A 27,641-nucleotide genomic window follows, 5' to 3' on the forward strand; every position below is an offset into this window, starting at 1 on the left:
TCTGTTCTCAGATCGCCTTCCTGTGGGGCTTCTCGCGCCGCTGCTTGGCGCGAGCTGCTCCTGCACTTGCTTCAATGTCTCAACTGCTGTTACACAGACGGGCTCCATGACACCGGAGCCATGTTACTTCTTGTGGTGCTTCTCACAGGACTTGGTGGGCTGCACGCAGGCCGCAGTGAGTGCACACACTTGTCCCCCTCTCCCAGCCTGGGCTTCTGAGTGTGGACTGTGTTCATTTAGCTGGGGGGGGGGGTGTCTCCCTTCCCATCCCAGATCCAGGCAGGAGGTGTGGCTCCATGATCTCCCACGCGATTTCTCCTTGCCACTTGCTTCTACCAAAAAGTGAAACCAGAAAGGCTGCCTCTGGTGGAGAATACTTTCACTTCTCTGGGACAGCGTTCTTATGTGCAAAATGGACAAAACTGTGCCTCCCTCACCCACCTTCCCATACAAAATTCTGCTAATCACCATGAAGAAACTCAATGATTTTCTGGTTTGGAAATTGCAGATTATTCCTATATCTGGTAATCTACATGCTTTCCTGCAAATGACCTCCCTTTTTTAATTAGTTTGTTTTCTCATTTCTGCTCCTGTCACAACACTAATTTGGTACTAAGTACTTTAGCTAGCTGTCAAACTGCTGAATTGTGTGTGTGTGTGTGTGTGTGTGTGTGTGTGTGTGTGTGTGTGTGAGAGAGAGAGAGAGAGAGAGAGAGAGAGAGAGAGAGAATAAAACTTGAGATATTGACAAGAAAGGGTTTAGAAATTTGGAGATAAAAAGGACTAGAAAAATGGTAAAAAGGAAGAGATGTGTAGATTATTTAATGTAGAGAAAGAAATGCAGAAATAGACTTAGGAATAAATAATGTAAAATCACAGGTACTAAAATAAAATCACTTCTTTTTATTTTTAGAGTCGCACAAAAGCTTTCTTCACACCACTGTTCCTGAAAGGATTTCATCAACAGATGCAAAACACGATCGAGAAAATAGAGTAATTGCGGATTATATAATTATTATATCATATTATTATATATGCAAATTTTTAAAATATTTTAGTTACACATTAGGATGCATTTGACATAACTATAAAAGCATGGAATATAATTTTCTTGAATTATAAGAGGTCTCAGTAATAGATAAAGTATTTCTACTTTTCCTTCCCTCTCCTCTTTCTCCTGTTCCCTTCCCTCAATTCTACTGACCTGGGAATAATATTTTTAAACCTTAGATTATGTTAAGTTGCCTTTTTAATGTGACACCACTGCTGCAGGAGGCAGAGATGACAGCTTAGAATAGTTTCACAGCAGAACATTTCAATGTGTGTGAATATGCATGAGACTTTATTTCTTTGAAGATGAAGGACTTTAGGGATAAGAATCCAAAAATATGGAAATTAAGTGGATAACAAAACTGAATTTCCCCAAGACAGGATTAAGGTAATGTGAGTGAAGTGAATCATGAAATTTGTCTTTGGCATGGGTGAACTGGTGGATTCTAAGTCAAAAGATAACAGTTGACATCAGGTAAGTGTTCACCCAGAAATGTAATGATGCAAAATAATGGGTCCTTTATTACTGGTTCAGACTCCTGAAGCCTCAGATATACACATAGGGAAGCAAATAAAATGGTTACATATTATTGTTAATTCTGTCAATCTTTTAAAATATAAGTACTAGAGTAGGGGGGATAGGAAGGGGAACAGAATATAATAGACATTATGACTGATGTATGTACATTCCATGTATGTATTATATGTCAAAATACATTCTGCTGTTATGTATGACTAAAAAAAATAAAAATAAATCGTATGGTAAAAAAATATAAGTACTAAAAAGTACATAGTTTAACACATATTATTTATAAATCTAACTGAAATTTTTGGATACTCTTGTTATAGATTGCTTATATCATTACAATAGAAGGAAAACCATATTTTGTTCATCTTAAAAAGCAGTAAGTAATTATTTCATCTTTTCAAATTTTAATTCTTTGTTTTCTTGATTGTAAAACTTAGTTATGATTAGAATCATTTTAATTCAAATATATAGATACCTATTGTAAATTGGGTATTGAGCAAAGTACTAGGCAGAAAAAAGAATAAAATATGATACATAGTCAAATGTATAGTTCAAGGAGATACATTAATAGAGAAAAAATTTTATTATAGTATTTTATTATGATAAATGTATAAGTCGTAATGTTTGGAAATCAAAGAAATCTTATTAGAAAGAGGAAAGAGATAACTTGTGCATTGAGAGAAGATATATAGCTATATATATATATATATATATATATATATATATATATATATATATATATGTGAAGAATAGCAATAGGAATGGGGTGCGGCAGTGGTGCTGGCATTCCATAAAGAGAGAAAATCATTTTCAAAATAAGTACATGTGAGACAGAGTAGTGGTGTTGTTGTTTTTGATATGCAAAAAGTCAATGTGAATTACTAAATAATAAATTTTTCTGAAGGATAGAGGTAACAGATTCTGAAAAATAAGGTTGGAGTCTGTTTGAGGATATTGGGAGACAAAAATAGCTTTACTCATGTACTTGTATAGTCCAATTGAGTCTTATAGGGGTGAAATACCAAAGGTAGGGTGACTGATAACATAACTAATAGTTTAGGTGAGTGATGATGGTGCATCACCAATTATAGCACTGCAAAAAAATATTCAGTGAACCTCAAGACAGATTTGATAGAACGATTGAGAAACAGTGGGGAACCTCAGATATAATTTAGTTGTTGCTCAAGTAAATGGATAGCTTATGATGTAACCAAATGAGGGATATGAACAGAGGATATGAACAAGGGAGATATTTGTATGAGGAAAGAGTGAGCTTTAGTGCTTATAACATATCCAAGTGGATTTTTCCTACTGGACAGATAAATATAGGCATAGGGATATAGATTTACCAGTAAGTGATAATTTGGCTATATTGAAATTTTTGATGAGAGTTATGTCTATGAACAGATTAGAGGCTAAAGTCTAAGCCCAGAGAAAGACCAATATTTCTGTGAAAGGTAGAAAAAAAATGTAGCTAACATAGAAGATGAAACTGGAGCAGCCAGTGAAGTAGGAAGAGAAGCAGAAGAATGAAGTGAATGTAAATTAAATGATTGGACTGAGTGGTCCTGATTTTCAAATAGAAGTCAGAAGTTGAATATGGCAGTGCATTTTAAATCTTTTGGATTTGACCTATACATGGCTATGAATATTTTACAGAGAAGTTTCAGGGTGACTAATAATTGACAAAGTGGAGTATATGTGTTAGACTACTGATTTAGTCAGCTTTTCACTGTTGTAACCAAAAGACATGACAAGGACAATTTTAAGGAGGAGACGTTTATTAGGGGGTTCACGTGTCAGAGGTCTCAGTAATACACAATTGGCTCTATTCTGGTGGGGGGAGGGCGTGCTGAGGTGAGGCAGAACATAAAGGCAGAAGACTGTGGGGAAGAAAAACAGGTCAGACAGGACAATTAGGAAGGGGGAGGAGGAGATAGATAGATAGATAGATAGATATGGGGAGAATGCTATACTCACCATGGACAAATTATATATACTAAAGCCATTAACCCAAAAACCTACCACCGTCCTGGCACACCCTACCTACCTACAGTTAACACACAGTTAATCCCTATTATGGCATTATTCCACTGATTGAGTGTAAGAATCTCATAACCCAATCATTTCACCTCGAAGATTTCTTGCATTGTCTCATACATGAGCTTTTTGGGGACACCTCACATCCAAACCATAACAATTATTCTTTTGATAAAATTTGTTAAGAATTGAAAAATATAGGGCAAAGGGCCAAGGGAGAGTTATTTAGGATGGTAATGACTTGAAAATGCCATATTCAACTTCTGACAATAGAAGTTTTTTTTAAAGATAGAGTGAGAGAGGGAGAGAGAATTTTTCAATATTTGTTTTTTAGTTATTGGTGGACACAACATCTTTGTTTTGTATGTGGTGCTGAGAATTGAACCCAGGCCACACGCATGCCAGGCGAGCGCGCTACCACTTGAGCCACATCCTCAGCACCTAAAGAACTGCTTTAAATAAAAAGAAGTAATCCTCTGGAAGTGAAGGAGTGAGGACTGGCACATGGAGTGTTTCTGGAATGATTGATAGGAGTGGTGTTGAGTTTTTGAATGATTACTGAGAGGAATAAAAGAAAATTTAACCAATATCTAAATGAATTTTGTGCATAGCTAAGCTTAGTTTATATGAATTTGTAGTGAAAGAAAACAAATCTTTTAAAATGCTACATTTCAATTTTGAGATTCAAGAGTAACATATGAAATCAATGAATGATAAAGACATAGATTCGAAAGTTCTATGCTAGAAATGGGGCCTACATGATTTTTATTTTATATGTTTAGTGATTTGTTTTTTCATGGACTTGCATTTTAGTATTATAACTCTAGTTGGAAATATTTGGAGAACAGTCTATAAACAGTTGATTGGTCATACTTTGAATTCCTCAACCCATAGACAATTTGCGTATGAAGAGTATGTTTTCTACTTTTTCTGTTTCATTTGAGCTTGTTTTTATTTTTGCCTAGATCGTTTTTATCTCCATCATCTCTTATTTATTCTTATGACAAAAATGGCACCGAACATTCTGAGCCTTTGTTAGCTCAGGTAAGTCTTAGGATTTTTTAATATGAATAAATATAAATGTCATACTGGGAAGTAAATTTTAAAAATGAATTTATCCACTTGTTTTACTTTATGTATTTTTGTTTTTCAGATGAACTGCAATTATAATGGATATGTTGCAGGTTTTATAAATTCTCTTGTGACACTCAACACTTGTTCAGGACTCAGGTTGTTCATAATTTAAAGATATTCAATTTGCCACTCTTTCAATTACAAATTAATTCTTCATATATGTTTTCTCACTCTATAATCACTTTTATATTTCAATTCCCTAAGGATGAATCAGAATAACTAATAAAACCACATTGGGACCCTAGCAGCTTTGCTTCCTGATGAGAGGCTTTGTTGATACCAAAAGGATCTGCTGCTTATTGACTTTGATGAGTCTGGAGTTTAGGGAGTGTTGATCTCTCCATAACTTTTTTAGTTTGCCCAAATTCCATTTTTGTCCTTTTAAAATTTTTTAAAAATTCTAATTTGTTATATATGATAGCAGAATATATTACAATTCATATCACACATATAGAGCACAATTTTTCATATCTCTGGTTGTACACAAAGTATATTCTCACCATTCATGTCTTCTTACATGTACTTAGGGTCATGATGTCCATCTCATTCCAAAATCTTTTCTACCCCCATTCCCCCTCCCTTCTCCTCCCACCCCTTTGCCCTATCTAGAATTTGTCTAATCTTCCCATGCCCCACCTCCCAACCTCACTATGAATTATTCTCCTTATATCAGAGAAAACATTTGGCTTTTGGTTTTTTCGGATTGGCTAAAACTTCACTTAGCATTATATTCTCTAACTCCATCCATTTACCTGCAAATGCCTTGATTTTATTCTCTTTTATTTCTGAGTAATATTCCATTGTGTATATATGCTAAATTTTCTTTATCCATTCATCTACTGAAGGGCATCTAGGTTGGTTCCACAGTTTACCTATTGTGAATTGTGCTGCTATAAACATTGATGTGGCTGTATACTTCTCTAAGATTTCATCTCACTCCAGTCAGAATGGCAGCTATTAAGAATACAAACAACAATAAGTGTTGAGGAGGATGTGGGGGAAAAGGCACACTTGTGCATTGCTGGTGGAACTGCAAAATGGTGCCACCAATATGGAAAACAGTATGGAGATTCCTTGGAAAACTGGGAATAGAACCACCTTTGACCCAGCTATATCCCACTCCTCAGTCTATACCTATTTCTTAATTTTCTACAATAATTGCCAATTGTACAACGCCTTAGACCAATAGACAGTTTGGCTCTGCATGCAATCATTTTTAGACATGTAGTACCTTCAGTTCAGCACACATGAACATTAGGTATCAGAGTTAGTGTTTCAGAGAAAAGGGACACAAGACTAACAGACCCTGCAGATATGCTCTGAAAATCTACACACTAGAAAGGGGGTCCCTTGCCTGTGTAAGAACACAAATCCATGCCACTATGTGCTTTTGGTAAAATGATTAAAAAATATTTGTAACAGAAAGCAAAATACATTGTGATATAGTAGTCTGTTTCTGATATGAAACCTCAAAGACCAAAGGAATAAAGTTGAAAAACAAAGGTAACATTTAAATCTTAAAAAAAAAAAATCGAAAAACAAATCTGGCCAAAATTTCTCATTAGAATTATAGTTTTGGTAGAATAATTTCAGACTTTCTTTGAATTATTTTAACATTCAGGGGAATAATACAATTCAAAGATGTTTCATATGGAATCGAACCAACCAATTGATGCTCTATCAGGATTTATACACATGATTTATGAAGAAAAAAGTAATCAAATTAATATTCCTCACTCAGGAAAAAGAGTCATTTATGCTGAGTCTGATATATCACCGCATGAAGGAAAAAAAGCTATACCCATGTTAACTCTTTTATTTCCACTTATTTCATATAATTTTGTTACGAAGTGCTTTCAGAGCTGAATTTGTGACTTGCAAATGTTATCATTATTTTACTTTTCATGAAGGACCTGCATGACTGTTAAAATTATTAGAGAATGAATTTGTGTTCATTGGTATGCTTGAAAAAAGGGAGATGTGAATATAGGACTAAAAACATTAATTTTCATACATGGGATTATACATAAGTAATATAAAATATGCTGTTTCTCCCATTATAGATAATTTAGATAAAAACATAAGTCTTTGTTTCAAGAGAATTCAAAATGGAAAATTTTTGTGATTTACATAAGGTACATGTAAAACAAAGTGATGAATTTTTCCTCCACAGAGACCTATAAACTTGCCACAAATAACACAACAGGCTGTAGTGAACTGCCACTGATGGTAAACTTTAGTAATTTTTTTCTAAACTAAAAGTAGTTTCTTAAAAATTGGTAGTAGAAAATGTGCCCACATAAATGTTTAGTAGGATAATTATGACAAGAATAAGAAAAATAGTTCTCTAGATTATAGACCTACATTTTCATTTTAATTATTAGGAAAGTAAGATGCCTAGATATATAGCTTGGAAAGTCTAACTGAAAACTCTTGCTATCACAACACGTTTTGAACTGTAATCCTCTGAATAGTACATAAATTTTCTATTTGTAAACTGGGCCTGACATTATAGTTGGCAGTTACACATTATTATCTCTGGATATAATTTCAGTGCAATGTAAAGTTTCATAAGTTTCTCAAGACTCATGTTGTGTGTTTTTGAGAAAAATGAATATGCCTCATCATTATTCTCTCGGTATCTTTAATTGCATATTGTTGTGGATAAAAATTTGGTATATACTATTTTATACATTATTATTTTCAAATTATTTGACATTTATCTTTAAGTTCAGTGATACTGTGAAAAATTTCACCCATTTATTTTTCATTTTTAATTAATCCATTTTAAAAAATATATGTAAGCAGTTTTTGTTAATCTACTTTGTATATATAGATAGAATCTGTTACTTTTGCAAGATAAGCATCTTATTTCCTGAAGCTTGTTGGCTACTTTTTTTTATTGGGTCTTTTAGTTATACATGACAATACGATTCATTTTGATATAAGTATAAAAGCATGAAATATAATTTGTTCTGATTCAGTTCCCAGGGCTTCCCTTTTTCCTCCCCTCCCCCCTTCTTATGTTCCCTTCCCTTTTTTCTACTGATCTGTTATTTCAAATTGGGTGTTTTTTTGTTTTTGTTTTTTGTTTTTTTTTGCACTGTGGATTGAACAGAGGGGGCACTCGAACACTGAGCCATATCCCCATCATTATTTTGTATTTTATTTGGAGACAGGGTCTCACTGAGTTTCTTAGTGCCTTGCTTTTGCTGAGGCTGGCTTTGAACTTGTAATCTTCCTGCCTCAGCCTCTGGAGTCTTAGGGCTCCCAGCACTCTTTTTAAAAATAATTGGCTACTTTTCTTTTGTCAGAGGATTATACCCTCCAGGAACAGATATGTTACAACTCCCTCAAAACTCTCAACCCCTACCTAATAGTAATATTTAACTGCATTAGTCTAATTGGAAGGGAAGTCTACACAACAAATATGCCACTTCTTTCAAGCAAAGGGAGAAAACAAGTTATCATCTGTTTTCTTCTTAGTTCTAGATATATTAAAGAAAAAGAAAAACAGATGAACAAAATCCTCATATTGAGAATTCATGACTATACTTCAAATCTTATATAGATTTATATTTTGATTATATATTAATCCATGAGGTTACATTTTTCCAAGATTGGTAAGAACTGAGGGCATCTGATGGAAGAAAATTGTATTTTTTTTTCTTGAAAATAAAAGAATATTTTTTTTAAAATAGTTGTTGCTTGACCTTGAGAGAAGCTGGCCAAGGAATCCCAGGTGAATTTCTGGCCCATAACTGATGACATTGATGATTAAAAAAAATGCAGCTTTTAAGAAGGATACCTCATGATTCCTACAGATTAGTATCAGCAATATATGAACTCATAATCCATAAGGAAATAATTAACCTTGAAAAGTGGTTAGCAAAACAAAAACAATGGATTTATTTTTTTTTTAATACCAGGGATTGAATCCAGAGGCATTTAACCACTGAGCCACATCACAAACCCTATTTTTATTTTTTATTTTGAGACAGAATATTTCTAGGTAAGATTAGAGCCTTGCTAAATTGCTAAAACTTGCCTTGACTTATGATCCACCTACCTCAGCCTCTCATGCTGCTGGGATTACATGCGTGAACCACCATGCCCAACAAAATAGTTGATTCAGATCCACAAAACAATCAGATATTAAAAAATTGAAGATACAGTTTATCAAATCTTTTCTTTCCCTATCTCTCCTATCTCCCTATCAATCCACTTCCTCTGTTTTACTGAAGTCTGTTTTATTTCTATAGGATTCCATCACTTTCTCTCCCTTTGTTTGTTCTAGCTTTAACAAATGAGAGAAAACATTTGAGCTGGGATCTTGCCACAAACCTATAATCCCAGCACCTTGGGAGGCTGAGACAGGAGGATTTTGAGTTCAAAGCCAGCCTTAGCTATGGTGAGGTGCTAAGCAGCTCAGTGAGACGCTGTGTCTTAATAAAACAAAATAGAGCTGGGGATGTGGCTCAGTGGTCGAGTGCCCCTGAGTGCAATCCCTGGTACCAAAGAAAGAAAGAAAGAAAGAAAATGAAAACATTTGACCCTTGAGTTCTGCGTCTGGCTTATTTCATTTAGCATGTTGTTTCATCCATTTACTAGAAGATGCCATAAATTTCTTTCTTTATGACAGAATAAAACTCCACATTTTCTTTCTTTTCTGTTGCTGACAGAAGCCTCTGTGTGGTGTAGCTCATGGGCTTTTTATCTGTCATTTATGAAGATGGAATGTCAGCTGTGGTTGTCTGAGCTCCCATGCAGGTTGTGTTGGGTGCTTGGTCAGGGCTAACACTCCCTGGGAGTGATGAGCTCTCAGCTCTGGTGCTTCTTATTCCCCTTGTCTCCTGTGATGGGGAGGGGGTTCAGTAACTTTCAGATAGTAGTTATCTCTGCAAGTTTCTTTTAGACTGATAATTGAGATATGCCATCTCAGAGGTATTCCTGCTGGTTTTATTTGTTGCTGACTGAAGGTGGGGAGGAGCTGTATTGATTTAATTTCTTCTAGGGTTGCTGGCTAGCTGTGGTCACTTCAAAATGGTTGCCATGCACATCATAGCTTTCAGAACCCAATTTGAGTTAAGCTGCTTGATCTTCTTCACTGTATTTGCTTATCCTATCATGTTTTAACTTGGTCTGCTTTTCTTTTGAACTGTTGTTAAGGGAGTTAGCTTAATGTGCTTTTCTTCTTCTTCTTTCTTTCTTTGTTATTGTAATCAAGTGGGGTTGAGAGTCATCAGTAGAATCCCTCTTGTTTCTGTGTACTGGCCTTTCCTGGATGCTTGGTTAGTCTAGACTAAGGTAGTTTGGCCTCTCCCTGAATACTCAGTCTTCACCAAGGAACCCAGAATTGAAGTAAAATGAAGAGTCAGACAGCACTGTGACTGTGGAGTTGTGGGGAATGAGTCTAAGATTTTAATCCTGGGGTGCAGTCAAAGTGCAAGAGTGGGAGCTAAGAGAAATGGAGAGGTTCCATGGAAGGTGGGGGAAAGATAGGCAGCTGCCCAGCTTCTGGAACAGGATTCCTATAGGATCTCCAGCTCTGTGGTCCATGGTCAGTTGTTTTTGCAACTTGTCCAACCCAAGCCCAGGTTTGTCCCAACTCTGTAGTTGATGTGTTGTTCAAAATGAATTGGGGAAGGGGATCTAGAAAGGGTAGTCTGTGCCTACAAACCTCTCCCTGGAGAAAGGGTAGTCCAAATACCTCATCCACAATCATTGTCTTGTGGTCAGGAACTCAAGAACTCTATCCCCAGGCTCCTGAGTTCTGCTTATGACCAGGAATGTGGCAATTTTGTGTCACACACTGAAGTCCATGGCCTGCTGAGATCAGCTCAGCATTGGTTATGTCCAAAGTCCATATTGCTATGGTTCTTACTGCTGAGGTATTATAGTGGCCTAAGACCACTCTAATTGGCCACATGTGATGCCAACCATAATAGCCATAATTAACCATAACCATGTGTTAGTATGTTTATAGTATGTGTTCTCTTACTGCAGTGGATTTATGCTAGAAAGTATTATCAAAAAGGATTATCATCATCATCATCAGAAGAAGAAGAAGACGATTCATGTCTTTTGGGAATTAAGCTTCTTAATAACCCATGATCAGAGAAAAGAGTAGAAACTAGAAAAAATATGTGTTCAGTATTAATCTCAATTTCATAAGCTCAGTTAAAGCCTTCGCTGGCCATTAAGTGAATACTTGGAAAATATGAATAGTGAGAATAAATAATCAAGACATTTATGTCAAGACAGTATAAAGAAAAGAACAAGTTAAACAAAAAAAAAGTAGAATACAGGAAATAAGGTTAGGGAGCACAAGTTATGGATATAGAAAAAAGAGAAATCATTTGAAATCTGAAGCTTGGTACAGTAGAAAACTAATAAAATTGATAAATTTGTGGTGATATTAGTCAAGAAATTCATCCTTTTCTATTAAAAAAATATAAGAGTGTACCCTTTTCCCCACATCCTTGCCAGCACTTGTTGTTGTTTTACTTCATAATGGCTGCCAATCTTACTGGAGTGAGATGGTATCTTAGAGTGGTTTTGATTTGCATTTCTCTGACTGCTAAAGATGGTGAGCATTTTTTCATGTACTTGTTGATTGATTGTATGTCCTCCTCTGAGAAGTGTCTGTTCAGGTCTTTGGCCCATTTGTTGATTGGGTTATTTGTTATCTTATTGTTTAATTTTTTGAGTTCTTTGTATACTCTGGATATTAGGGCTCTATCTGAAGTGTGAGGATTAAAAATTTGTTTCCATGATGTAGGCTCCCTATTTACCTCTCTTATTGTTTCAGTTTAAGTAAGTCCCATTTGTTGATTCTTGTTATAAACTCTTGAGCTATGGGTGTCCTATTAAAGAATTTGGAGCCCGACCCCACAATATGTAGATCGGAGCCAACTTTTTCTTCTATCAGGCGCACAGTCTCTGATTTGATATTTAGCTTTTTGATCCACCTTGAGTTAACTTTTGTGCATGGCAAGAGGAGGAGATTCAGTTTCATTTTGTTGCATATGGATTTCCAGTTTTCCTAACACTATTTGTTGAAGATGCTATCCTTCCTCCATTGCATGCTTTTAGCCCCTTTTTCAAATATAAGAAAGTTGTACTTTTGTGGATTGGTTTCTGTGTCCTCTATTCTGTACCATTGGTCCACCTGCCTGTTTTGGTACCAGTACCACGCTGTTTTTGTTACTATTGCTTTGTAGTACAGTTTGAACTCTGGTATCGCTATAGCTCCAGATTCACACTTCCTGCTTAGAATTGCTTTTGCTATTCTGAGTCTTTTGTTTTTCCATATGAATTTCATGATTGCTTTATCTATTTCTACAAGAAATGCCGTTGGGATTTTGATTGGTCAGGTGTCTCTAGTTTTCCCCGAGTCTTTATGCAGGCTCGCTTTGATAATCCCTCCCCCGGAAAGTCTAGGAGAGATTTTATGTGAATTTCCTGCTGTATGGGAAATGAGCTGAGTAGCACACACCTGTTTTATTTTTGCAATCTGTGGGAGAGTGGTGGTGGTTACTTCAGCTCTCCAAGATGGTGGCCGCTGGTTTCTTGGTGGAGTTTTCGTTGTGGGGGATAGAACTGTACCGCTTCCTTCCCCATCTGAAATCCCGAACTCAGCCCAGGGCTCAGTGGGGGCTCAGCCAGCAGAATTCCACAGAATCCGCAGCCACGTTTCTCCCTGCTTGCTGGTCATTTCTGGGTGGTGCCCCGCTGTCTCCTGTCTGTAACTCTTATCTTCTATACCATTGTATAATATAAAATCTGGTATTTTGATGCTTCCTGCTTTACTTGCTGAAGATTGCTTTGGCTATTCTGGGTCTCTTATATTCCAAATGAATTTCATGACTGCTTTTTCTGTTTCTCTGAAGAATGTCATCAGAACCTCAATAGTAATTGCATTAAATGTGTATAGATAGTACTTTTGGTAGCATGGCCATTTTGACCATATTAATTCTGCGTATTCAAAATCATGGGAGATCTTTCCATCTTCTAAGGTCTTCTTGGATTTTTTTCTTTAGTGTTCTGTAGTTTTATTGTAGAGGTTTTTTCACCTCTTTTGTTAGATTGATTCCCAAATATTTTATTTTCTTTGAGGCTATTGCGAATGGGATAATTTTCCATCAGTTGATTCATCACTGATATATTGGAATGGAATGATTTATGAGTGTTAATTTTATATCCTGATACATTGCTGAATTCATTTTGAGTTCTAGAAGTTTTCTGGTGGAGATTTATGGTCTTCTACATGTAGGGAATTATATAGTCAGCAAATAAGGATAAGTTGAGTTTTTCTTTTCCTCTTTCTTCTAATTGCTCTGATAAGTTTTTCAGTACTGTGTTGAACAGAAGTGGTGAAAGAGGATCTTCCTGTCTTGTTCCAGTTTGCAGAGGAAATGCTTCCAATTTTTCTCCTTCTAGAATGGTGTTTGCCTTGGGTTTATTATATATAGCTTTTACCATGTTGAGGTATGGTCCTATCATACCTAATTTTTCTGGTGTTTTGGTCATGAATGGATGCTGTAGTTTGTCAAATGCTTTTCCTGCATCTATTTATTGAATCATGTAATTCTTGTTATTAAGTCTATTGATGTTTACATTTATTGATTTATGTATGTTGAACCAACCTTGCATGCTTGAGATGAACCCCATTTGAGTATGGTGCACTATCTTCTTAATATATTTTTGTATGCAATGTGCCAGTATTTTATTAAGAATTTTTGTATCTATGTTCATTGGGGATATTGGTCTGAAGTTTTCTTTCCTGATGCATCTTTATCTGGTTTTTTGGTATCAGGGTGATCAAATGAATTTGGGAGTGTTCATTCCTTTTCCATTTCATGGAATAATTTGAGTAGGATTGGTGGTAGTTCTCTTTAAAGGTCAGGTAGAATTTAGGTGAGAATCCCTCTGGTCCTAGGCCTTTGTTTGCTGGTAGGGTTTAATGAATGTTCAATTTCATTGCTTAAAATTGATCTGTTTAAATTTCTTATGTCCTCCTGATTCAATTTGTGTAGGTCATATGTCTCTAAAAATTTGCTTTTGTCTTCCAAGGTTTTCTAATTTATTAGAGTATACATTTTCAAAATAGTCTGATTATTTTTGTTATTTCAGTGGTGTCTTTTTCATTATAAATTTCAGTAAGTTTTCTCTCACATTATTAGGTTGGTTAAGGTTTTACCAATTTTATATATTTTTCCAAAGATATAACATTTTGTTTTATTATTTTTTTTCAGTTTTCTTTATTTCTACTCTGATTTCATTATTTCCTGTCTTCTACTGCTTTTGGTGTTGATTAGTTATACTTTTTCTATATCTTTGAGATATAATGTTAGGTTATTTATTTGGTGACTTTCTGTTCTTTTAGTGAATGAGCTCAATACAATGAACTTTCCTCTTTGACTTGCCTTCATAGTGTCCCAGATATTTTTATATACTATATCGATATACTCATTTATATTTAAGTAAAATTCCATCCCTGATTTCTTCTTCTATTCACTGGTCATTCAATATGGTGTTATTTTGTCTGCAGGTATTGTAGGTTCTATTGTTCATTTTATTGTTGATTTCAGATTCCAATCCATATGACCTGATAATAATGAAGGTATTATCTATCTCTCTCTCTCTCTCTCTCTCTCTCTCTCTCTCTCTCTCTCTTTCTCTCTCTCTCTCTCTCTACTTTCTAAGAGTTTCTTTGTGGCCTAAGATATGGTCTATTTCATGGGGATCCATGTGTTACTTAGAAGGTATTAAGTCACTGATGGATGAAATTTTCTATATGTGTCTGTTATGTTTTGTCTAAATTATTAATTGTATTTTGAGGTTCTATAGCTTCTTCTTTTTTTTTTTTTAGTTTTTCTTTAAAGAATCTATCCAGTGGTGAGGGAGTTTTGTTAAAGTCATCCAGTTTTATTGTGTTGTTGTCTATTTGATACTTGAAATTGAGAACATTTTGTTTGATATATGTAGAATCTCCATTGTTTGGGGCATAAATATTTACAATTGTTATGTCTGGTTGATGTATAATTCCCTGAAGCAGTATAAAATGTCTTTCTTAGTCTCTTCTGTTTAACTTTGGCTTGAAGTCCACTTTATCTGATATGAGGATAATAAACCCTGTTTGTTTACAAAATCCGTGTGAATGATATGTTCTTCCCATCATTTTAGCTTCAGTCTGGATGTCATTATCTATGGAGATGAGTCTTTTGGAGACAGCATATTGTTGCATCTCATTTTTTAATCCAATCTGCTAGACTATGTCTTTTGATTGATGTGTTTGGGCCATTTATATTCAATATATTTATTGAGAAATTATTTTTATTCTATGTCATTTTGAGTTATTTTTGGTTTTTAGTTTGAATTAGTTTCTTCTTTGATTGACTATTCTAGTGTACTTCCTCCCAGTGGTGGTTTTCACTTTTATGTTTAATTTCTTCATGTAATATTTTATTAGGTATGTTTTGTAATGCAGGCTTTCTAATTGTGAATTCTTTTAACTTTTGTTTATCACAGAAGGTTTTTATTGCTTCATCAATTCTATAGCTTAATTTTGCTTGGTGTAATATTCTTGGCTGGCATTCATTTTCATTGAGAGATTGGGTATATATTATCCCAAGATGACCTCTTAGATTTGAGGTCTTGGAATAATATGTACCAATTTCATTCCTTATACCATCTGTTACTTAGCAGATCAGTTTAACTATGTACATTCTAAACACCTTTCTTTGACATTTCTTTCAGTGTGTGTCAGTGGATTCTGTTATTAGAGCATCTTGATTTGTTTGGGATGATTTGTTCTTTTGCTTTTTCATGTTGTTTGTGTGTCTACCCATCTACAAATGTGGACTTCACATAGTAGTGTTTCTGCCTTGTGGACTTATAGTGTCCCCGATAGTTTCCAGCACCTCACCATTTAGGGTGGGTACAAATAATAGCAACAACCAATGCAAACGATATACAACATTAAACCAAATAGTTCCTGCTATGACATCTACAATGTTAATTGTCACAATGAACAGGAATAACATGATCAGTTATTGCCTGAAATAAAACAGTAAATTTGCAAAACAGTTTACAATTTCAAATGGTGGATAGGGAGAGATTAGAAGTGATGTAGGTTGTAATGTTTATGAGGCAGAAGGAGAGAAGATAGAAGTAAAAAATTAAACCTAGAATGAAAGAATAGTAGAGATTGTTAGCAGAAAAAAAGAAAATAAGAGAATCAAGGGAAACAGATTAGTGAGAAAAAAATATACATAAGTTAAAATTTTAAAAATTAAAAATAAAAATAAAATAATCAAACATCCTTGTCTTCAAAATACTGGTCAATGGAAAATAACTGGCTTCAAATAGGCTAGAAATGAGAAAAAAAACCAAATATGCATATGTACGAAGGTCCATGAATCATTAAGATCATAATTAAACAGAGAAAAGAGAAATAGGAAAAAAAGGATCTCAATGAAAAATTAAGGAATTTTTGTTTTTGGAGTTCAGAATATTATCAGCTTCCCTTCTCAACAGTGTTACATGGGCTTGTCTGGAATTTGAAGCTTGCCTCCACCATTGGGGGCAGGGGTTGCTGGAGTGAGAGAGGTAATCTCAAAGGTGAAACTCCTGGAGGTGGTTTAGGCTTAGGTAGGCTCCAGGCACTTTGATGAATGCCAGTTGGTCTGGAGATTTTAAATAAGTGCACCTCTAGGACCCAGAAATTGCTGGTCCACCCTGGAAAACTGCACCATAGGGATCTCCCCTAGGTTCCACTGATATGGTGAAGGAGTGAATTCTTAGGCCTCTCTGTTATCTGTGAATCTCATGTTTCTTGGTCGCTGGTTCAGTCTTCAGACTCAATTTCTTCTGTCCCTGCTCTTTCCAATTCCCAGCCAGGCATGCCTCTCCCAGCCTTTCCTACAAGCAGCCATATTGGAGTGGAAGGGCAAAAGCAAGTGGGTTTCCACAACCAGTATTCTATGTAAACCCCTTTCCATGTTTGATTTTTCTCCTGGTTACATAAATACACTGTATGTTCTGCAGTGTGATTTTGCCAGGCTTTTATTTCAGACTGAACTCAGGTTTGCTAGGAATTGGCTCCCCTATTTGCTGGCCCCAATTCCTTGACTGCAAAATGGTTCTTTCCTGTGTCCTCTGCACACAGTTGGGAGAGATGCAGGTTCTTTCCTGCACAAGGATATTGTGCATCATGCCTTTCAGTTCAGTTGGGCTGTGTCTTTGATCTCTAAACTCTTCATATCCAGACATGATTCAGGCTTCCTAAAAATGTGGATTCCTTTATTTCTCCCTTATCCCCTCACTTTGCTTGTGGAGGGACTGCTCTGGCTATTGCTTCCCACTGTGGCAGTGGACGTGGCACTGGAGGTTTCTTCTTTATTTAATTATATCCAACCTCCTGAGTCCCTAATATTCTTTATGCTGAGTATTAAATTACAATAAAGTTCTCTGGCCCATATTTTGTTTACCCACCTTGTTGAGAAGCTGCCTATCTGTTTTTTGGGTTTCACACCATGGAGCAACCACCTTGTTACACCTTGAAACCCGCATTGGATGTGTTTTATTTATTTTTTCTTGTCTGATTGCTCTTGCTTGTATTTCCAACACTATGTTGAAGAGAACTGGTGAATGTGAATATCTCTGCCTTGTATCTGATATCAGAGGAAAAGCTTTCAGTTTTTGTCATTGATTATGATGTTACTTGTGGGTTTTTCAAAAGTTGTCAGTGGAGGCTGAAGTGGTGTCTCCAGCTACTGCTACTTTTAAAATCTAGGATTGGATGGGTTATGATAGAACTGGAAGGCACTATATCTGTGAAACTATTGATCCTGAATTTAGCTGAAATTACTGGAATAAACTTCTACTTTAGAGGCAAAATGCTGCTGGTTGGGCAAGGCTAACAAAAGCAACAGTATATGAGAAGAAAAGAATCTCTTCCTTCCAACTGTCAATAATTTGGTGACAAAAACATAGAAAACATAATCTTCAGTATCTTTGTCTCATGATCTATAGAGTATAGAGGGTGAATTTGGAATCTGCTTTGCTCTCTTTTCTAGTGCTTGTACTAATTTTATGTATCTTATATATTTTTTTCCTCGAGATTCCTTGGGATCTTAGCTAATTTGTATTTTTTACCAATCAAAAGTGAACAATATTGTCTTTTTTTTTTTTTGGAGAGTAGAAGAAACGGAGTGTGCAACGTTTGGTAAAAAAATATTTCCTCTATTCTATTTCTTTCTTAAGTAATTTTAATCAGAAGCTGGGATGGGAAAAGAGGGCTTGCATGGGTTCAACAGCTTTCCAGAATATGAAATAACTCTCCTTTGAGGGTAGCCTGAAATGTTCAATGCATTAATGAAATCTTGGAGTAGAATTACACAAGATGTGAATACAATGAGGCAAGGATGATTGAGACCCATTTTAGAAGCTGCCTATCGGAGAAGGAATGTAAAACTGATTATTAAAATGAAATATTAAAGTAATGCCAATGTGATGTTTGAGGTCATTGGATTTGCTGGGATCACTTGGGTTGTCAGCAATTAATAGTATTTTGAAATTAAATTTAATTATTGTTTTGACTCATTCATTACCATTGGGTGGCCAGCACCTCACCCTGGAACTCTTGCCTGCTCAGAGGAATGAAACCTCTGAAGAACTTAAAGTCTAAAATAATTAGTAAAGAACAAAAGACAGAGTCAGAATTAAAGTTTTAAAGGATGGAGTACTTGATAGGTTCAGCCCACACAGGAACTGGAGCTGGACAACTAAAAAATGGTTCCTGTGGCTTATTTAAGACAGTACATCAAAGGCAGGGATATTATTTTAGGGGCGGAGTCTTGCTTAGTGATGTCTGGCAGTCAGCATATTGATTGGCATCTTGGCAGGTCATACCCATCTCTGAGAGGCTGTGGGCTGCAGCAGGTCACCCCATCTCCCATGCTGTGTGGGACCTGGGGCAGGGCTGAATAGGACTTACAATGTAGCTGGGTGGTCTTGTCCAGAGGAAATTTCCACTGGACATTCCCAGACACAAGATTCTCCTATTCACTTGACTTTGGTGCCAGTGTAGTCCACACATAGCCCATGGATGGCTCTCAACAATTCAGGTTGAATAAGTCTACCTGAAAAGTTTATATAACCCTACTATAACTTACATCTACAAAGGGGCCTTGAATACATTGATAAGTTTAACAATGAGCTTTAAATATACTAATTTTTCATTATAGTTAATATTGCTTTATTGTATAACATCATAGCTCTTAATAAAAGTTTTTTTTTCTTCATGTTTTTATTATTCAGAGGGTTTATCCTGGGAGTCTTCTGCTGTCTCTATTTAGTTGAGAAAGATGACATATGTATTTGTCAGCTCCAGCTGCCAAAATGAGATACCACAAACTGGGGGCTTAGATAACGTTTATTTTCTTAGGGTTCTGGAGGCTAGAAATACAAGGTCAAGTGCCACTGGCTTGTAGATGGCCGCTTTCTTGTCCTATCCTCATATGGCCTTTCTGCTGGGCACAAGGAAGAAGGTGGAGAGAGGGGTGGAGAGAGTGAGGAAATAAAGGAGGTGGGGCAGGGTGAGATCTACTGTTTCTTTCCCTTTTTATTAAAACACCAGCCCTATTGGGCTTTTATGACCTTATTTAACCTTAGTAATCTCCTTAAAGGACCTTTCTACAAATGCAGTCACACTGGAGATTAGGGCTTTGACATAGGAACTTGCAGGGACTCTATTGGGTCCATAACAGCACAACTATCAGAATGGTATGATCAAAAACTAAAAGACACATGACCCTTGGCCAAAGCAGCCAACATGTCTGAGGGCAAGTTAAGGGAGACTTCTCCAATCTAGTGTCTGTTCATTCTGGCTTCTTGGAAACAGTGGAGGAATTAACTTGGCCTTGTCCAAAACTCTCTTCCTCCACAGGCTAGATCCATATGTGCCACAGTGTCTGTAGCTGTGGATCCGCCACCTTGAATCTCCACTTTTGCACCAGTTGCAACAATTCCTTAATTTCTCCAGAGCTTTTGCTTCAAATATAGTCTCCATCAGTTCACCTGCTGTGAGGTTTCCCTCCAAGGCCACACGCTGCAAAGTGCCTGCAGGTGTTGTTGCTTAGGACTCTGGACTGCAGGCTCCCTCTCCCCTCTGACTTGCACTGCAGCAGTTTAGAAATGGAAACAGTAGGGTGATAGTCTTGGTTTCATTTTTAGAATGCCAGGAAATCTGCACAATGATGACTTGAAATGCACTTTTCTTCATGGAGGGTCTAGGGCTCTTTGGGCATTGCCCTATACTTTTATCCTGTGTTCAGTCACTCACTAGACAAATTCTTACTGAGCACTGGCTACATGTCAGGCATGGCGATAGCTTATGGGGACACAGCAATGACCTAAACAGATATAATCCCTGTTCTTTGAGAATTTATAAATTGTGGAATGTGGGGCATTTCTTTCTTTCTTTTTTGTTCTGAGACTAATATTTCTCATCTCAAGGTAAGGCTATTAGGAGGAAGATTTTTTAGTGTTGGAATGAACCTCTAAGACTGATATTTTCCCTTTTGATTACTGAAATGATCTGATCTTTTAAAAAGCTTGGAAAATTCAAAGAGACATATATAAAATTAAAAATCACTCATAATATACATAGGCAATGTTAATTCTTTGGTATGCTTAGACTTTTGCTGTTATTTATGTATACATACAGATAAGCGCACACACACATACATTCTGTTAAAACAATTTGGTGTCCTTTATATTCTGACTTGAAATTGCATTTTTTCTTAATATTACTTTAAAAAATTTATATTTTCCATGTCATTGAATAATATTATGCCTGCTAATGGCTGCTTGGTAATCTGTCATATAGATACATCATACTATTTATCTCTCTTGTTTCAAAGCCTCTATTTTTCCATTTTCATTATTATAAATCAGTGGAAATGCATTTTTCTAATTGCTTCCTTGAAATAAATTCATAGATGCTGAATTGTTGGATCAAGTAAGTGCCTTTTGGATATATTTTGCAAAATTTCCATCTAGGAAGCTCGTGTCAATTTACATGCCTGTTAGCTCTGTACAGGAGTAGTAGTTTTTCTGAATCTTCACTGATATGGATATGCATATTTTTATAAACCCTTGCCGATTTCATGGGTGTAAATTTGTGTTTCTTTAATTAAAAATCGTAAGCATTTGATGAACTTCTTTGTAAGTGTTCTTTAGCTATTTGGGTGCCTCAAGTCTTATTTACAATTTTTTAAATTTTTATATTATTTTTTTTCTATATAAGTTTGTCAGAGCATTAGATCTCAAAGGTATTCAAGCATTCTTTTACATGTTGCAAAGATCTTTCCTACTTTGTTTTGTGCCTCTTATATACATATATTACAGATTAAAAATATAGACTTTTTTGGGGGGTACTAGGGATTGAACTCAGGGGCACTCAACCACTGAGCAACATCCCCAGCTATTTTGTATTTTATTTAGAGACAGGATCTCACTGAGTTGCTTAGAGCCTTGCTTTTGCTGAGACTGGCTTTGAACTCTCAATCCTCCTGCTTCAGCCTCCTGAGCTGCTGGGATTATAGTCAGACACCACTGCACCAGTTTATATGGGGAACTTTTAATCCTTTTTCACTTGTTTGTTTATTCATTCTGCCATTAAAGCCACAATATCTGTCTTCTGGTTTTTCTTGTGTTAGTTCTAGATTCATTTTCCCTCTACTTCTTTATTCTGTTTCTCTGCATTCTAAAAATTGTCTCGGTCTTGACTTCTATACAGATCTGCAGTGTTGATTCCGGTATTGAACTGCAGTCAACGAACTTCAGAATTAGACTATGATATTTTTAATTTCCTTATTGTGTGAACTTGGACAGTGAAAATCTCATCTCATCTCAATCAATCCTCTCATTTTTTTAAAAGACCCTCATTAATCATCTCATTGTTTAGCTTTTACCTTCAATTCATGTTTTTCTGAATTAAATGATTGAAAAGAAATGCACAATTTGTAATTTACTTCTGTTTATTGTAGCAAATGTTTTGTGAAGCGGCTTTGTCAATCCTCTGAGGGTTTTTCAAAAATTATCATTGGATAGAGACTCTAGCTCAGTGGTGGAGCCCTTGCTTAGCATGTGCAAGGTCCTGGATTCTACCCCCAGCACTGCTAAAATAAGAATAAATAAATAAATAAATAAATAAATAAATAAATAAATAAATAAATAAATAAATAAATTCTCCTTTATATGGAGTGATGTTTTTAAATAGGTGCCACTCATTCCTGGCAGAATAGACATTTATTATGGCCTGCCTCGTGTCCCTGCTTCATGTGGATTGGCCTTGCATGCTTTCATGGTTCATCTGATTCCTTTTTAGGATCTTGAGGTGCAGTTTCAACTCCAGGACTGGATTAAAGACAATTTCAGTAGTCCAGCACCCCCAGTAGGAGACCAGAAACCTGGGGCCTTGGGCAGTTCAGCAGAGCAGTTTTATCTTTCTCTGTGGGTGAAGCCTTCCTGCAGGGACTGGTTTTCTCTTCCTACTTTTTTCATTAGCCTATCTTTCCTATTAGGTACATGGTAGGATACACCCAGCATCCTTCTGGTGATAATAAGGGACGATGCATCACCATGGTAAGATCCCCCCTCACTAGAGGGAATCTAACACATGTATTTTTCTCTTTGGTTTGTCTGCATTTAACTGTGACTTCATAACAAAGCTGTGCTGCAGCTTTTCCAGGGCTTATGTCCAGAGCCTTCAATAATGGAATCTTAAAGGGGATCTGCCAGGACATCCTCCTCTTCCATTCCATGAGAAGAAGCCCCTCTTTTTTCAACAGCCAGTCACTCTGTGGACATCCCAGTGAGTTAAACCCTTGGCCCTTGTTGTCCTTTCTCTGATTGGCTCCTCTTTACCCTGAACAAGTAGAAATACCTCAAAGTGGTGGCCTGTGGAAATCACTCTTCTATAATTATCAGTCTGCTCCAGGTTTTCCCTTTTTCTTGAAGTCCTTGGCTTATTTTAACTGGTTTCTGGAAGAGGTATAATTAGATGCCTATAATGAAATAAGATGGTGGCAGACTTATCTAGGAAATCAGGAATGGATCCTAAAGCTTATTTGAGATAACACCTCTCCTGCCAGCCTCACAACTGTGATTTGAGGATGAAAGGAGATGATAAATGTGAAAGGACTTTGAAGACTGCTTGAAGCATTATGCAAATATAAACTTGCTTTGTTATCTCTACATTTTATAATACCAGAAATCAGTAGCCTTGTTGGAAGCAAATTTGAGTTTCGAATTTTTTTTTTTGAGGAATGTGTGATAATGGAAGATGGTTATTTAGGTGAAGCACAAAGCCATTCTATTTTTATGTGTTTTGTCCCCTTCTTTCACAGAAATACATCTGAAATAGAGGTTTGTCTTGTTCTTTATCCCCCCAAAGAGAAGGTGGCCTGAATTTCTACTTTAGACACTTCTTTTGAGTGCCAAGAGATTGTTTCAACAAAAGAAACTAATCTTCAAATAGGTCTGACCCTGTGCAATGCCTAGGATGGGGGCAAAGGCTTTAATTAAAATGGAAGAGTTGGTAATTTCTGGCCTATTTGGGCAGCTTAAAGTTGATGCAGTTTGAGCGAAAGTAATGACTTTTGCTTAAAATACAAATATTAATGCAGGAAAGAGCCTGGGATCGACTCTGTGCAATTGGAAAAGAATGTTATTTCTTTTTCATGCTTCTCCCTTAAAGTAATGGTCCTTTTTCTTTCTTGAAACTTTGTGATTCATACATTTAACATGTGAGGTACTTTTTCTCCTCAAATTTCTCTTTATATGACAATTTGTTTATCTTTTTGAACTTTGGAAAGCAGTGCAAATTTTAAGTATTAATAAATCTTTGAAAAAGTAATAAGGATTTGTTATTTTTCTTGTCTGTTTGAATGACACAGAGCCAGTTTTGAATGCATGTCTTCCTCCAGCCTTTCTGGGTGTATTCTGGGAGAGCAGTGGCTTCCATGTCCTGGTGTGTCTGTACATACACAGAGGCCAAAAGTAACCACATGGTGACAGCACAGATATTTACTGTGGCATTTGTAGGTACCAAACTGCAGTTTTAAAGGTTGAATTTGAATATATTGCCCTTGGGTTATGAAGGCTCATCTAATACTAACTATTGCAATGAGAAAAATATGCATTTTGATTTTTAATAAGCTATTAAAAAGAGTAGATGGAAATGTCATCAATTATGCCAGTACATGTTAAAAACATTCCAGATCAGTGATGCTTTTTAGTAATTATAATAATTGTGAGAAAAAGTGTACTTAATGTGGAAATAATCATGACTTGAACATTGTAAAGGTATCGTTATTATGCTTATATTACAGGCAAATTTGTTATAGAAATACAATACGAAAACCGTGCTCCCTCTAACCTAATAAATCTTTTTTCTTTTCCTTTTCCACTTCTTATTGATATATTTATAGTTGTACATAATTATAATCATAATATATGCACAGTGTGAGTATAACATTTATTATGTAGAAAGTGTTTTTTCCCCCATTTCTTTGCTGACCATAAGGATATTCTATGGTCACTTTAATAAGTTTGTTATTCCATACGCAGATGTCCCCCAAGTTTTTTTTTTTTCCTTCAGGTTTAGGTAATGCTACAGTGAACATCTTTGCTCCAATTTAAATTTAGATTTTTTTTTTTGGTAGGGAATTTTTTTTTTTTAGAATGAATTGAAAGTAGTGAGATTATTGTGCCAAATTTCAAGGAATTTCTGGTAGACAAGGGGTAGAGAAGAGCCAGTTGGAGGCAGACATTGGAAGTGACTTGGAGATTCTTCCAGGGAAAATATGATGCCAAAAGAAGGGAGTAGACTCAATAGTAGTGCTGCAGGTTCACGTTGACAGCCCCAGGCTGGAGTGTGCTCAAGAACAATCTGATGGGAATCTCTTTCCCTTTGTCAACCAATACAAATTGGAAGCAGCTTTAGATTGGGATTAGTCTACCCGGGAAGGTGACTTCTAACTCTCAGCGCTGAGTGGTGGTCTATCCACAGGATTTGTTCTTCTTGTTGGAAGTCAGGGTTGCCTTCTGGACAGAGAAGGCATTGCATTTGGCTCAGGCAACCTGGAGGAAGGAATGAGGGGGGAAAATATGCTCAAGCAGAGGAGACACTCTAATGACTGTAGAGTCAGGAGGTATTTGCCAAAGCTCTGTCACTCTTCATCTATAACCTGAGACAGGATTCCCACCTGTATTGTGATTAAACCTTCTTTCACCAACATCAGAGGTGGGGAGCTAAAGGAGTAAAACAGTCCCCAAGTGATCGAAATTGCTAATAAGCCTCACATCCCAACCTCTCTTATCACTAATGGCTTCACAGAAGAACATGCCATTTATTTGCCTTTTCTTTTCAGATAATGGGCTTTTAAGAGTTTTTTAAAACTGGAATTAAGTAACTCTGTGAACTTTGCCATTGCTAGAAAGTCTTTTGAAAACAAGGGGAATGGAATACTTTAGAAAAGCGAAAAATACCAGTCACAAAACAGGTTGCATTATGAGATTTCCCATTTTGCCATAATTTTATTCCCTAGAAATCCAGGGCTTTAAGTAGATTGATGATACAGGAACTGCAATGAGAGGTTTTTCAGTGATAACAAATGCAAAATTGAAAATCTACTTCGGCCACATTTGAGCTCACCACTTTATCTTTTCACCAATTACCATCTGTGTGCACTTTTTCACCACCCCAGACTGTGTCCATATTCAGCATTTTTCAGGTTTTTAAAATATTTCTTTTCATTCTTTTGAATGCAGCAGCATTTCTAGTATTGCTACAACCTCCACAAAACCCAACAAAATGGTAGAAAACATACAAATTTTAATAATCAGATGTTCTTTTTTTTTAAAGCTAGTCTGTACTATGTCAAACTCAAAACTTGCAGAAGATGAGAAATAATGTTGAATCCTCTGACATCCATCCACACAGATCTTATTTCTCTGTCCTATCAATTTTTTTTTCAGGCAAAAAAGAAAGACTCCAAATAATCTGGATTACAACCTACTAGGAATGTTGAAATGGCCACAAGTGTTGACAACATATTTCAAATCACACTTTAGTACTTTTATACATCTCTAAAAACTTCTCATTCGATTAGCCCTTTTAAAGGCCTTAAAAGTTCCAGGGACTGTTTAGAGAAGCCTTCTTGCTTAAAGCAGAATAAAGGAATTAAAAAAGTGATAAATGAGGAAAGCCAGGCACAAAGGATTTACAATGTATCCTGTAAACAAGATGCAACTTACTGTGTGTTCTCTAAAAATCGCTCTGCCTTTGTGGCTAATCCATAAAAGTAAACCATCATGCCAGAGATTGGATAGAACTCAAGTGTAAATAAAGGCAAAGTGGAACAAAGACCTTGAAAAGAAGAATATAAAGAAAAGGGAAAGGGGATTGGAATTAGCTAGAAATGGATTCAATGTTTGGAATTGATGTAGTCAACAGTAAGAAATGATTAGCATAATGCAAATCACAATTTTTTAGATATACTGTCTGATTTGATTCTCATAGCAACCCTAAAAATATTATTGTATTCATTTTGTACCTGGAAAAAATCTCTTTGGATTATAAACACTTTTCAGTCAATGATTGGTCCAGCATACACAGCTAGAGAGTGGTAGAGCTGAAACTGGGATTTTGAACTTCTGGAGTACTTTTTTATTGCTATTTCACTCTGCCATCCTGCCTCAGGGAGAATTTTCAAGTGAGAACTGCAGTGTTCTTCAAAATGATGAAAGGTGGGCTTTCAGTTAAGCAAAGGAATAGGGGAAAGATGAAACTGAGCAAGGATTAGTTTCTCCATGACAATCTTGGACCAGTTAGCACAGCTAGAAATCCACAATCCCATGAGTCCCTGAGAGGTGGGTGTTCATTTGTTCACCTGCTTCTGCTTGCTCCCAGGAATCTTGGGCTCTGACCAGTTCCCAGACATGCGTACAATATCTTTTATTTGCTCATGATAGGCCTCAGAGGGTTATTCTTGATAGCTGGTTAATGAGATAAGACTTTGGTTTGGGAGAACCAGAAGAAAGGGCTTTTGGGGGTGGGGGCATTACTGTGCCTATCAGGCACCCATGGAAGCCTCAGCCCTGAGCCCTTAGGGTAGGACAGCCAGAGTGAGTGAGAAAATCCCTTTGCCTCGTTTCATTATAATTAATCCTTGTTATTTTTTCCTCTGCTTACCTGTTTTACTTTTGAAGAAAATTAAATACATTATTCACTCAAGGCTAAACAATCTCAATGCTTTTACCTTTCTTCCTTAGTGTGTTTTTAGTTATCCTGAAATTATATTTGTTTTATGACTTCAGGCAAGTCACTTAATCTATCTGAAACTGTATCCTACATAACTCACAAGAGCATGCCGAAATGTTCTCTGCTGAAAGTACCTCTTTGCATTTGTGGTCACTGGCTATGTTTCAAAGAATTTAAAATTCCTTCTCTTTTATAATATCTCTTTCTTCCTTTACTTACCAGAGTCGAAAACATGCAAGCAAAGTCGGACTGTATTACATGCTTCACCCCAGGGACGGTGGTGTCCTGCCAAGAGACTCCGGTCAGAAAATGTGAGTATCTGGTACCACTTGATATCCTTAGATGATTTGTTCTGTTTGCTAAGGACTTTGCAGGTATAGGAATTATAGTCATATCCAGATTAGTAGCAAAGCTAAGTAGAAATAGTTCTTATTTAATATTACACAAAATAATGCATATAAGACAGTCTTGTTTGCTTGTTTTTGCTTTCCTATAAGAACTTGCCAACTTTGGAGGACTTTCTGATGACATTGCACTAAGTCCACAGAGAGG

At 36.2% G+C, this 27,641-nt stretch overlaps 1 long non-coding RNA gene across 2 annotated transcripts; it reads left to right on the top strand.

Annotated features, from left to right (window-relative positions):
• The first annotated feature begins 76 nt into the window (after window positions 1-76).
• LOC144372421 (uncharacterized) lies at window positions 77-27,400 on the top strand. 2 transcript variants are annotated; one of them, XR_013432441.1, is made up of 5 exons: window positions 77-175; window positions 914-993; window positions 1,900-1,955; window positions 4,585-4,663; window positions 27,312-27,400. It is a non-coding gene; the product is annotated as an uncharacterized LOC144372421 (long non-coding RNA). The 2 variants fall into 2 exon arrangements; XR_013432440.1 differs by lacking the exon at window positions 27,312-27,400 and adding an exon at window positions 4,773-6,162.
• Window positions 27,401-27,641: the final 241 nt, after the last annotated feature.

Source organism: Ictidomys tridecemlineatus, unplaced genomic scaffold (genome assembly GCF_052094955.1).
Source record: "Ictidomys tridecemlineatus isolate mIctTri1 unplaced genomic scaffold, mIctTri1.hap1 Scaffold_102, whole genome shotgun sequence".
Lineage (NCBI taxonomy): Eukaryota > Metazoa > Chordata > Mammalia > Rodentia > Sciuridae > Ictidomys > Ictidomys tridecemlineatus.